The sequence below is a fragment of the Catharus ustulatus genome, chromosome 2, assembly GCF_009819885.2.
Source record: "Catharus ustulatus isolate bCatUst1 chromosome 2, bCatUst1.pri.v2, whole genome shotgun sequence".
Classification (NCBI taxonomy): Eukaryota; Metazoa; Chordata; class Aves; order Passeriformes; family Turdidae; genus Catharus; species Catharus ustulatus.
Window position 1 is genome coordinate 54,002,540 of NC_046222.1, and position 12,070 is coordinate 54,014,609.

At 40.6% G+C, this 12,070-nt stretch overlaps 1 protein-coding gene across 1 annotated transcript in view; it reads right to left on the bottom strand.

The window, feature by feature from the left end:
* STARD13 (StAR related lipid transfer domain containing 13) overlaps positions 1-11,838 on the bottom strand; it is a 294,142-nt gene extending 282,304 nt beyond the window's left edge. The window contains exon 1 of the mRNA XM_033084301.1: positions 11,759-11,838. The gene's annotated coding sequence lies outside the window, so the exon portion shown is untranslated. The remainder of the gene's footprint in view (positions 1-11,758) is intronic.
* Positions 11,839-12,070: the final 232 nt, after the last annotated feature.

The following is a 12,070-nucleotide window of genomic DNA, read 5'->3' on the forward strand; positions in this document are numbered from 1 at the left end:
GACATGCTTTGGGATAAATGAAACAGACAACAGCACATGAGGCAGTCTTCCCTGGAGAGCTACCCAGAAGTAAAGTGCTTTAAAGAAGAACTTGAATTCAGAGAATATGCCATAGTCAGTATGATAACACATGCATTAGGCACTCAGAGAGATCAGCACAGAAAGTGATCCAGAGCAAGAAAAGGAGAAAGAATGTTCAATAAATTGGAAGTCCAGACAGAAAGCAGAAGCTTTGAGAATATACAGGAACCAGACCTGTGAAAGCTGGACACTACCTGAAGGCAAAAAGCACATTAGTCTTCATAAAAAAACTAATTACAATAATTTGGACTGCACTTCAGTATGATGTAAATGGGCTACTGACTTAGCATTTGATGCAGTGCCACTGAAACATTGCTTAGACATTCTTGTCCTTCATTTTACTGCTGTGACAATGCAACAGCCCACAAAGATGCTCTTTCTAGGCTGTCAGTGCTTTTATCTTGCTCTAGGAAGGTCAGATCCTGGCAATGTTAAACCAGCACTCCATCTTCATTGTAATATTCAGGCACTCTCTGAACCACCTTGTTTAAATCCATACAAAACACAGCTCTTTGCATCCTGGTTTCAGGAGATCAAATTGCCATCCTTTCTTATCCTCCTCATGGACACAAACTTGTGGTGCTCCCTGCTCTGAGCTCATCTTTTCTATCAAAACTTACAACTAGGAGACTGACTATTCCTTACTTTTCCCAGTTAACAGCAGTAGATTCAACTTCCAGACTAACACTTGCCTCTCTGGTTCCCTTTTCCTCATATTTAAAGTTAACATAGTGAACATTAAATAAATATTTTATGTATTTATACTATTTATATAGTTTAAATCTTCAAATATAGTTAATTTTAACTTTTAGCATAGCTAACAGAGTAACAATCTTCAAAATAACATCTTCTAAACTTACTTCTGTAGTACCCTGCAATTCATGCTCATCTGACTATGGTTAAGTGAATGTACACTTTCATTCTTTTTTCTTCTTTCTACTTTTTATTTCTACTTCTACCTGTTGTTTTTTGTTGTCATCTTACCTCCCCAGTCCTCAAGTGAGTTTGGAGCAGAGTGGGGCTGTGAAGACAGAAGCCCATCTGTCTGTCTGTTGAGTCACTGTGCTGCCAAGTCCTCCTACCATAGAAAGTCTTCGCTGTGGGCTGGGCTAGGAACTATTTGCTCTCATTACCATCATCTCCGGGAAGGCTAGGAGACATCTGTTGAACCTGTGTAATAGGCCTGTCTTCCATTTACCCTTTGTCTTTCCAGCTGTAGAGACCCACCCTGATGTCTCATTAACAAAGTAAAAATAATGACACTGTTCTGTTTTCCCACCTCCAGGCAGCTGCAGAACCTTCCCTGACCAACTGTAAGCCAAGTCTCTTGTCCCTGGAGTCCTAATGCTTGAGAAACCCACTAAGCAGTCTTGGTTTGCAGTTTGTTTCCCTTGTGCTCCCTGCCTTTCAGCTGGCTTCATCTGGGATCAGCAATGAAGGCAGATGACGCTGACTGAACTCATGGCAAAGGAATGCAAAGGAGAGAATGTCAGTGGCAGAGGAACAAACTAGATACTGGGTAATTTCATTCCTCAGCTGTATAAATTGATATTTTAAATGATGACTACCTTGAGTTGCCCTCTCTTTTGTGGATTCCAGTGTTTCTTTACTGCAATGGCCTACAAGGCTTGGGCTCCTCAGAAGGCTTTTCCTGGCTATCTTGGCTTTACAAGGGGTTGACAGTGACAGCTGTGAAGCTGTTGGATGAGTAAGGTAGCTGACAAAGGCTAGCCTCCTTAATTAACTCAGCCACAGACACCTCACATGCTGAAAAGATGTGGGATTTACTAATAAGTGCAGGTCCACCAGGAGAACCAGGTCTATGGTCACTAACATTTTTGGATGCTTTCTAAGCCCTGACAAACTTCTGGAGACTTTCCCATAGTCGTTCTGCTCCATAGCATCTCTTGGAGAAAAGACATGGAGCTGGCCAGAGCACAGAGAATATTGCTCTCCCATGTCACAGGAAGATTTGTTGAGGCTGCCTCCAGCAGACAACCTCATGGGAAAAGAAGGAGAGGGACTGGGAGTTAATCACTCCCACTCACGCCAGGGCTGAATCCTTGCTGGCGGGTGTGGCCTTATTTCCATCATTGGCAGTCTGGAGGTTTAGCATCAGATAAGATTGCTGAACAGATCATGGGTGGGTGCCACAGCTCTGGAAGCACAGCACGAGGAGTTCCTCATCCCTGCTCCTGCTGAGGCTGGGGCAGAGTCCCCGAAGTTGTCACACACACACGGACATGACCTTAAAATAACAAATTTTCAGACATTTTTGAGGAAAACAGATTACTGACAGAGAATTTGAGGCAATATAAATCTTAGGCGAGGACAGAAATTCTGTGAAACTGGCTTCAAAAAGGATTTAGTTTGACCATATCTTTAACCTGGGGGTCGATTAAAAATAGAGAAGTTTAAGTGACTAATTTCTACAGGGTTTGAAATATAAGAGGTTATTAAACACACAACCCAACAGCTGCAGAATCTGACATTGTTCTCCCTAAGCGTTTGGTAATAGAGTATTTCAAATGATTAAATAGCTAATAAAGTCAGTCTTTGCTAAGTAGATGGATACCAGCAATATTGCAAAGGTAATTATAGATTTCTATAAAAAATTCTTGACTCAAAATATTTTATTCTTAGACTGAAGCTAATACTAGGGTCTCAGTTAAAGAAAAAATATTTTAGCCACTATTTAAAAGGTTTCCAATTTGCTTTACTGTAGCGGCTTCCAATTACAACCAATTTCAAGGTGCAAGTTTTCAGATTGAGTATTCCTTTTTTCAAGGTAAATCCTCACCAGTTGTCACATAAAACTAGTTTTCCCATTACTCATGTTCTTAGGCTTTTTGGCAGCACGGGGATGCTTATTTCCTTTGCTCCTTCTCAGGCATTTGGCAGTTGTGATAGTTGTACCTCTATAAAATTACAAAGTTGTAAGAAAGGAGCAGAAAACAGTGTTGGGGTGCTTGCGAAAAAACCACAGGAGGATCCCTCATGCACAAAGTTATTAATTTGCTTCTTTGTTGCTATTTCAGTCTTGTCTTTTTTTTTTTTTTTTTTTTCCATTGATCTTTCAGATCCTTTACTCATTCTCTATGAGGGCTGCTAGAAAACGAGGGTATGTTTTAAAATCTTGCATACTCAGCTATGTCAGCTAATTCACAGGCTGCAGAAAAAAATTCTTTACATCTGTAACTTATCCCATGATCATGGAGGAGCATGCAGCAGAGCTTGTACTCACACTCAAGCTGGTTTACCTCTACCTCTGATCATTTTTACCTAGTTTATAACAATGTCATGGATACTCGTTTCCATTTAGTTGAGCCAAGCCACATCATACAGCACTGCCCATGTCTGCTTTGCTTTGCATTTCTAAGTGTCACCTCCTTTGCAGGCTTTATTAACCCCATGCCCTGCCTCAACACACTCCATTTTCTTCTTTGAAAGCCTGTCTTGAGGACTCATTGCTGTTGTAAAAACTGTGAGCAATGAGATGGCAGGGGCTCAAGTGTAGAACACTCAGAAATATTTTAAATATATGCAAAGAAAAGATGTTGTTGCATTCTTCTCTTACCATGTGGGTAGTGCTGCATTTCTCAGAAGAAGCATTTCTGAGAAGCAGGGAGTTTTTGGGCACATATGTGTGGCACCTGGGCTGGAAGAAGAGCATTGGAAATGTGGCTGCCTCTCCCACCTGTGGATCCAGCATCACCATCCCTGGGGAAAAGGACAGCCCCTGTTCACCCATAAAATGCAGCAAGGTCATGACAGTGACTACAGCAGCATGGGCACACAGATTTCATGTCCACACATAGTAAAACACACAAAAAGATGCCAGATCTGAGTTGCAGCCCTCTAGGAAGACCTGCTAGGATCAAAGAGGACTGCTAGTGGGTTCTATCACGCTAATGAGCTGCAAGAATATCAAAACCATAAGCAGGACTGACTTTATCTAGGCACAGGAAGATCACCCTTATGCACAGGAAGATCAGTTTTACAAGGGAACTGTAAATAAAGGGTGCCAACAGCACTCATGGTCAGAGGGGGTTGTTGCACCAAGGATGCAGGCACAGGGCGTGTTACAAATCACTGAAAGATGTAGAGTTTGCTGCAGATTGGTGCAAGTACTTGTGTGTGCAGTTCCAACAGGTTTTGGAGGCTACTACAGTGCATATTAAACAACATACTCTTCTGCATCTAAATGTGGTTGCGAGGTAAATCAAGAATTAGGTCCAAGCAAAATCTCAATTTATATGACAAAGTTCAAGGAGACACGATTTGTTTGGTTTTTTGTTTTGTTTTTGTTTTTGTTTTTGTTTTTGATTACTGGCTATGGAAAGAGATGTTAGCTGCTAAATGTTTGCTTAAATTTTCAAGGCACTTTCACTTCATGTATCTTGTGTTTTGTTCCCCTTTCTAGCAGAATTTGAGCCTAATGAGTATTCTAACCTCCATTTATTGCAGAGGCCATCAGCTAGCTAGATCTTTTATTTCTATTGTCAGTGGCATTAAGAAATTGGTGACAAAAATGACTATTGTGGCTGTAACTGCAGTGTTATTTATAAACAGATAGATGCAGAAGAAATGCAATTTAAATTTCATTGTGAGCAATATCCAGTTCTAGAGCTCTCTAATGCACAATTCATAGCTGCTTAAATTGTAGTCATTACTCTCATACTACAATATTCTTTGTCATGACAAAGGGAAATTACTTTTCTGTCAATTACTTCTGCAAGATTAGTTAATTTACACTTGCAAAGGGTATGGAGCAACACCTCGGTTCCATGGAGATGTTTCTCAGAAGCATTTAGCAATTAAAGTTTGGGGGAAAAAAAAATGGAAGTCACCTTCAAAATGTAAAAACAGGAACAGTGCACGCATCCCAAGGTGTCATACACCAGTGAAGAGCAGCAATGAAGAGCAGATCCATCACTGACAAACTTTCAACCTCAGAGCTGCAGAAACCTGTACTGAGGACCTGCAAGAAGAATGCTCCTCTCTGTTTCAGTACTGAGCAGCCACTGAAATCACTGGCAGCATTTGAAATCACTGCCCCTGACTACATGGAGCTGTGCGTGCAATTATCTATATAAAACATCCTCCTCTTTGGCATCTCCTGCTGCTGCTATCTGTGTGTTTGCTTAATCCATGTTGGAATGGAGATAGCAAGAGCCAAAAACATGAAGAGGAATGTTATTTTTACTTACTTGCTTGGAAATTCTGTGTGAGCTTTAGCATGGCTGGCTTGGATACCCGCCTGAGGCACCACAGCTCCTGACCCTGGCAGCATAATTTAAGGTGTTGAAGTTTTAATGCCTGAATTCCTTGGAGGGGTGATGGAGTAACTGTGCAGCATTGCCCAAGAGACAACACAGTGCTCTTCCACAGCTCTTGAAAATCTGCTTCAGGAAGGTTTTCTCTTCTTTTTCCTTCTTTCCTTTCCTGTCTCCACAAGCAGGTGTGGCACTTAGGGACGTGGTTTAGTGGTGGGTTTGACGTTGCTGCCTTGATGGCTGGACTCAATGAACTTAGTGACCTTTTCCAAGTTTTTCCACTAATTCTATGATTCTATGAGTGAGTGTTGGAGTATTACCCAGATCCCTCTTGCTGAGATCAGGGGTTTGTGGGCAAGAGGTGCAGCTGTGCCTTCTGCAGCCTGCTCTGGCTGTGGGCCTGGCATGACATGGTAGCGTCGCTCCCCAGCCTGCAGGGATTCACACCCACAAAGAGAGCAAACAGGACCCAACAGAGACAGCAAATCTTCTCTTCCCTCCATGAAAATTGTAGAGAGGCCTTTGCAAAATGGGGTATTCAAGAGAGGCCTCAGATTTAGCATGAAGAGTGGATGGGGTTTTATACCCTACCTCTGCCCTGCAGCCAGGCAGGGTTTCTTAGATCACCTCAAAGTTGAGGTCACAGGTGTTTTTTTGTAAGTGGTGCAGAACAAGTGGAGTGCAGACACACCATGTAGCTGTATTGTCATGCACTACGTGCAGCTGGCATAGCACAGCTTCACCTCTAGGTGTTATTGCAATTAAAATGATGAAATAGCAACAGCACAGGCATCCTCAACAATGATGTTTGTGTTTAGGCATGTCAGACTATGCTGATACTGATATCCCAATCCTATATTGGCATCACAGCTCTCATGGAGTTTTGCAATGTTTTAAATCCTAACCCCTGCCAAATTCCAACAAATTCCAACACAGTCCTCCTTCCTGATACTGCTCTCTTGATACAGCAAGGGGCAGAGCATTCTTATCTTTCCTCCCCAGCCTGAGCTGCCTGCAGGTGCTGTTGCTGTGCTTTGGTGCAGAACATTTCAAAGGCAGAAATTACACAGGAGGGAGTGCTCAGGAGAGTTTACAGAATGTTTCAGGGCAGCTTAATCATATGTTATTTCTGTTTCCATTAGGTTAATAGATTTGCAGCACTGCTCAGCCCAAAACTAGACTCTGCTCCAGCCACCCATAAAAACTTTAGAAAGTATTTAAAAATCATGAATGTTTATGTTGCCTTTAGTTATTTTCCATTTCAATTGCCTGGATTTTCTTTTGAGACATGTGTTCTTGGTTTACATCAAGGCTATGATCCTACCTTGCAGAAAAGATAAATCCACATTTGTTTCCAAGAATTAGAATTAGGTGGGGCTAAATTCTGCAGGTTAATAAAGATAGGTATAAAGACATGAACACAGGTGTAAGGATATAAAAGTGTAAAGATATATATCAGGGTGTAAAGATATATATCAAGGTATAAAGATATAGGTTGGAATTTTCAAAGTTTCAGCTTGAGATAATAACAGACAATATCCTTTTTAATTTTTTTTTTCCTTTGGCTAAACTCCAAACTATTAGAGTCACTCCCACTTGTTTTTTCACAACCAGTCTTTAAATGCCCCCTGTTTAAAATATACTTAGTTCATCTATTTGTGTCACTACAATAAAATGCCAGGGAAACGACTCTTAGCTCTTTATTCACAGAGGGACAAAGAGAAACTACATCAATTTCTGTTTCTATATGATACGAAAACTGTTGAAAAAAGTAGGGTTTTTTATGTTTAGATATGCTACTCAGGTTGCTGTAATTTCAGGACATAATGCAGTGGTACTCGAGCATCTGGGGTTTGAATGCTGAAAAAGCCAGTTGTGGCTGTAAAGGTTTTGGGATCAACAGTGCTTGGGATCTCTGTAAATTTTCTGAATACAGCCAGAGAGCTTGTGGTCTGGGTTGCTCAGTGGTGCACCTCCCTACAGCCCTGCACATTCCTTTTACATGTGTGATCTCAAATGATGCCCCACCTTTGACATATGAATACAGTTGGGTTTTTTTCTGACAACCCACAACCAGCAATTTAATTAAGGTAATTTAATTTGTCTTCAAAACAATGCACTATGCATTAATTAAAGTAACTTAATTTGTCTTCAAAACAGAGTATTATTCATTTACCCTAAAGGCATGAGACACATAGCACAAAGGGCAAAAAACATCAGAAGTACATGACTCTTACTCATACCCTCATCTTTCCCCTTGACAGCTTTTGTGCTTTCTCATTTTCAGCTTCAAGGAGCATTTGTGTTGTATTAGCACCAGCCTGTTTTTACAGCGCTTTCCTTTGCCCTTAACTCCCTTCCTTTCACACATTGCTTCTGGACAGCTTCTCTCAGGTGACTCAAAGTTTTGCAAAGCTTTTGTGAGAGTGTAGTGTGATACCTCTCAGTCCTGAAAAAACAGAGATATTAGCAGTGTTGTGACCAAGGTGTTATCTTCTAGGTCCACAGATCTCCTTGACTTTGTGGACTCTTATGTATGTTCTCAGCTTCTCTTCACCTGCTTGATCATTTTCATAACCTCTGTTGACTGCACAGCAAATATCCTCATCTCACAAATGCACAAATGGAAGTAGAGTGTTCATTTTAAAAATAAAAATATCAGGCACATTTTTCTAATTTCCTAGTGGAACTATTTGTTCCAAAATAACAGCCTGTGATACATACCGTTTATCAGCAACAAAATGCTACAGAATACTAAATAGTTACAAAAGGTAAGGTTTTATAAAACTTTAGGTTTTGATAATTTTAAAAAAATTATAAAATTTTTAAATTAGGTTGCATACATCATGTCAGTATTTTGTAAGGTAAACCTTGTGCCCATACAGACAGAATTTAGTAAGTTACTTTTGATTAATAGAGTGCTGTCGTTGAGAACGTGCCCACATAGCACAAAAATATCTGATATGCAATGATAAAAAGTACTTCAAAACTATTTTAGTGACAGTTCAACTGAGTCTTAGCTTCGTTTAAATCCCACTTCAGTGGTAGATATGAACATACTTCATTCTAGGAATTTGGGAAACACCAAAGAAGAACAGGCCTGTTGGCTTCGCTGGTGTGTTTATTTCTTGGTGATACTGAATGTTTAGAGAAGTGTGCGTTCCTGGAAGTCCTCACAGCAGGTAGCATTTGTAATGAACTCCTTAAAATCTGGACATACCATGTTGTGTTTGCCCTTTGGAGTAACTAGGAAACCAGCCTCACCCAAGAGCCTATGCAGAATCATCCCCTTCAGACCCTTTTGTAGCTTTGGCATTTCCAGCTAGCTGAGATGAATTGCTATTGGTAAAAATACCCCAGAATTCAGTTCTTTAGCTGCAGCAAGAGAGGTATAAACTGGATATTGCTGACCAGCACTATCAGTCAGAGCTGGCTGTCCCATTTGAAACAAGGTCAGCTAATGCCTTTGGGATGAATCTCAGGAGAAGGGACAGGGCCTGCAGAAAGCCACAGAAAACCTCTCCTCTCTGTAGTGCAGGAGCTCTGGACTGTCCTATCGTGCAGAGCAGGGAAATCACAACGATTGCAAGGAAGCCCCACCTATAATACAAAATAATCCCATTAGTCTCTCCTCGACAAAGACCTGGGAGTTATTTTGCTGGGTAGGTGGCCATGGGAACAGTGAGGTTATCATCACACAACAGAGACGGAAACCAGAATTTTCTCCAGGAATGGGGAAGCAGCTTCCAGGAGTATCACAGAGAGCAGCACATTCACAGCTAGAAGACAAGCTTCCTAAAACAACATCACCACTACAGAACACCACAAACATATAAATTATCAAGGAAAACTTAAAATCCTTCTGAGCAAGAGGAAAGAAAGACTAACATATACGTTTGCTTTCTTGAGATAGAAGTCAAAAGGTTAGACAGGTATGAAGGCACATAGCTGGATTTAGCTTCAACCTTCCATAGACTGGAAACACAAAGCTGAAGTTCGTGGAATAAAAGTGAGATTGCTCTGTTTAATCTTTGCTTTCAGAAGAAGTTGGAGCCGAAAGCACAAGTGAGAGTTGGCAGGTCCATCCTTCTGCTAGCAACACACACAACTGCAGCAACTCTCAGTTTATCTCCTCAGTCAGCCTGGCAGGGATGGCAGCTGCCTGTATTGAACCACATTCCAACCCTGGTCATGCTGGAATGAATCCAGGGTCATGTCATTGACTTCAATGAAGTTATTCTCTATTCATGCTTGCTAGCTGAGAATCTGCCTCATTCTATCTAGGCAGCAATATCTAACATAGAAAATACTGCCAAATTAAGGGAACAAGAAGAACCAAACTATGTGACATGAAGAAGAAACATTTTACATTATAAGGATTATAGAGGCCCTTTAGTGTAAGGACTTTATCAGCATTTATTTTTTTTTATTTTATTTTAGGACAGTTGGCTAAAATTAATTTCTATATATGCCTAGATTTTCTTGTAATCCTCCTTTGCTATTTTAGAAAGTGAAAAGAAAATTTATTGATTTTAATATTATTGAAATAAAAATGCTGCAGTTTGTTCAACACAGAACACTCATTCATTATACATCTATGAGCAGGACTCTTCTGTTCAGGATTTCCTCCACATCAATTAAGAAGGCCTCTCTAGCCAAAATATGTTGAGTTTCATGATTCTCTGTGTGGGAGCACTTTTCTGTTGGCGCCAAATTCAATTTTGGGAAAAATGTTGCGTTTTTCTCTGTTGGGTAAACCCAGGTTTACCCTGCTGTAGTGGCCAATAAAAGACAGAGAAAAGGAATCAAGGTAAGGGAAATTTATCATCACTCTATTATTTTAAATAAATTCAGATTAATTCTCAGCAGGACTTGATGATGTAGTATATCTGACTTTAGAGAAACCAGTGGTAACAAAAACTCCAATGATAAAAGAGTAGCAATGAGTTATAGGTTTGCTCCAGCAGTTCATTTGTTAAAGAAATACCGACATTTACTTTTTAGCAGGCAATGGACTGAATTGCCTCACCGCCTGCTGTACTAAGTTGGTATCATCCCATGTTATGTGCTCTGACTAATGCAACAGAAATGCACTTGTATGCCCACACCTCATCTGGATGCTGTTTGTGTTGCTGCGTGATCTGGAGGCACCCAGATGGGGAGTGAGTGGTGATGGATCCACCAGGAATTGGGTTTCTTCTGTACCAACTTAGCAGTAACTTGCCACTTATCCACAATTTTCACTTAACCTTTGGATTTCACCTGGACTCACCAGAATATAAATTTATAAACTGATGCAACACCCTTGCCAAGAAAGAGAAACATGAAGAAGATAAGAAAAATATGCATGCTTACTAAAGAAAATGTATGTTAAATTGAGAAAGGTGTTGGATTGTTTTGGGTTGCTAGAAAGACCTGCGGAACAACCCAGACAGGATTTAAGACACCTTTTTTCTTTTTTTTTCTTTTTTTTTAATTTTATTTTTAGGTCATGTATCTCAGCTTGCACTAACATCAAAGCAAATCAAGAAAAGTTGTAGCATATAGCTCTTTTGATACAAGATTGTATATAAAATAACACCCTAGGATGACAGGGGTCATTTTAGACCATCCTGCACAGTTCCCATAAGGAAGTGAAAATATCACAAACCTGGCAAACTGCCTGATCAGATTTGTGCTCCTGGTCTGGGTATCAACCCCTAGAGATCTCCCACAGAAATTAATTTCATTATTCCTATGCAAGAAAGAGTGGCTTATTAATGTTTCAGCTACAGAAATGATCCTCCTGTGCTAGTGCAATGTATCTGTTAGAATTAGTTCTGTAAATCTGCATCACAATGGACAATATTCTCTTAAACTAATTTCCTGCAATCATCATTAATTGGCCAGCTTTCTAACACCTGGTACCAACACATTTTTCATCCAGCAAGTGCAGTGCCACACAATGGTAACAGCAGGGTTTTACCTAATCCCTCTCCATACACAAGCAAACGTCAAATGTGCCTGTAACAAAGACACACAGACCAGCCTGACATTTGCTGATAACTCCCAGGAGATTCTCCCTCAGTATAACTAGTCCTGCTCAAACAGATTTTCCAGTGGAAAAGATGATTTGAAATAATTTCCAACTAGACTAATTGCACTCACTTGAAAAGAACATCCTTCTCTTCCTCAGTGTACACATCTATTAGTCCAGCTGTAAATGCAGCTAACACTTTGTGAAGTTTTCCAAAGCAATAATTATTTCATCTTAGGAGAATTCACAACAGCTTGCTCAATAATGAAGTTATGCAGATATGTATACTTCATGCAAAGTTGCACACACACACATACGAGCATACACCAAATAAAAGTAATAATAATAAGGTAGGCATTTAAAACTGCTTTTAAATTCCACTCACAGTTTTGAAGTTCAAGCATAAAACTTCTTGCCTTGCATCTGTAGCTCCAAGCTGTCTGTAAAGATAACACAGTCCATCAGATATCCTGGTTTTGTTTTCTTGCATAAAAATATCATCTGTCACAGGCACAGGAGCTGACTTCAAGGACCAGCCCCTTCAGCGGAGCACACCAATCGGGAGACCCCAGCAGCACATGTGGAATGTGCTGCTTGCCTGCACGGCCACGGCCACGGGCAGCATCTGCTCTGCGGGACACAGACCTCAGTGCCACTGCTCCTGGGGACACAGAGCCCAGGCGCTGTGCCTTGCCCC